The sequence below is a fragment of the Solanum stenotomum genome, unplaced genomic scaffold (assembly GCF_019186545.1).
Source record: "Solanum stenotomum isolate F172 unplaced genomic scaffold, ASM1918654v1 scaffold4900, whole genome shotgun sequence".
NCBI classification, from domain to species: Eukaryota; Viridiplantae; Streptophyta; class Magnoliopsida; order Solanales; family Solanaceae; genus Solanum; species Solanum stenotomum.
In genome coordinates this window covers 7076-8864 of record NW_026035454.1, presented here as the reverse complement: position 1 = coordinate 8864, position 1789 = coordinate 7076, and positions in this window count along the sequence as shown.

Below are 1789 nucleotides of genomic sequence, written 5' to 3'. Positions count from 1 at the left end.
ACAAAACATAAACTCAAGATTTTGGCAAACAAAAACTCACAAGCTTAAAAGGAAAAAGCCATCTTCAAGGTAGAACGATACTTACACTCAACAAAAGGATCTGATAAAGGGCTGAAGCATCTTTGTTGAGTTTGAGTTTATGTCTATCATTTTATAGATTTTTTCATTTTGAAACTTATCAAGTATACAAGCAAAGACCATTTTGGTGAAGTATTCTCCAGCAAGCACAACAAGGACCTGATCAAGCTGCAAGCATCCGAGTGTGTCTTAGGAGTTATACTTCCATGCATATATTGTAAATCAGTTCCTAGTCTATAAAGGATTCAGATATTTGTTTCTGTGTGGAAAGGTCTAAGTCGGTTAGAGTTAGCCGATTTAGTGAGTAGTATCTGCTCGGTCAAAGTCTAAGTCATCTAGGAGCTAGTTGATTTAGTGGGCGGTGTGGTATCCGCTTAGCAAAGTCTATATTAATCAGTTAGGATTAGTATAGTGGGCAGTGTGGTATCTGCTCTGACTCAACTAAGTGATATGAGGTATTGCTTAGTGTGGAGATTAACAAGCTAATCTTCTTTTGTAAACTGACTTTTACTTTTGCTTGGAGAAGATTAGTGAAAGCAGTTTGAAAAGTCCTGGCAGGCCAGGTCGTGGGGTTTTACTCCCTTGAGCAAGGAGGTTTCCACGTAAAACACTTGTGCAATCTTTACTTTCAGTATTTATTTTACTGTCTGTTAGTGTAACTGTGTTGTTAGTGTAACTGTGTTGAGGACCTGGTCCCATTGATAGTCGTGGACGCACACATTCCAACAAATACTTTATGTTATCATTTGATGAATTTAATCCGTCTATACCACTCTAACTTATTTAGAACAATTAGTTCATACAAAAACAAAACATCTCAATATGAAGACGAAAAAATGGAATGAAAAAAACTATGTAACTCTAGATCCCCTAGAGTACTAGTAATCATACCAGAAAAATATATAATTTTTTGACAGATCAATGTGTGTTGCAACCTTCAAGTTTTCCCTTTCAAAAAAGGGGAAATTGTTATTTGAAGTTTTGTTGATTTAACAAACTTCTGGATTTAACAAGGGACCTGATCGAGGAAAGATGTAACATCCGACAATTTGAAATAGCTTTGAAGAGGCTTAGGATTGGAAATTTTCATTTTTGGAAAGAATTTTAAAGTTTTGGAAATTTTGGCTAAGTATGGAAAATGTGAATTTTTGGCCAACTTTGAACAGCCATAAATTCTAGCTCAGGATGAGTTAGGTGGAATTCCAGTATGGTTGCAAAGTTCGTGGAAGGATCTTTCTAACGCCACCGAGTTTGCTCAATTCCGAGTCCGTATGAGCGAGTTATGACCTTTGAAAGTTGGGCAGTTGACAAGGAATCCGTCCGGGAATCATTAAGGGCATTTTGGTCTTTTCCCTAGCCTTTTATTTTGGTTATATAAATGTGTTAGGCTGATCATTTTGATCAGTTTTACCATTTTAAAAGAAGTGAGAGTGAGGGTTTTGAGAGAAGAAGAAGAGAAGAAGAAGAGAAGAAGAGAAGAAGAGTAGATCAAGCAAGGAGATCATCGTGGATTTTCGTCGGGGGTGATCCCTACCAAGGTATGTGAGCTTTTAGTGTTGGGTGATCCTTTCCCCCACATGCCAAACTCGTTTTATTTTCGAGAAAACATGGATTGTGTTTGTTGAAGTTGTGAGTTGTTGTGGTTGAAGTTGTTAGAGTTGTTAAAGTTGTTAGTTGTTGAAATTATTGTTGGTATTGTTGTTGGTTGTGA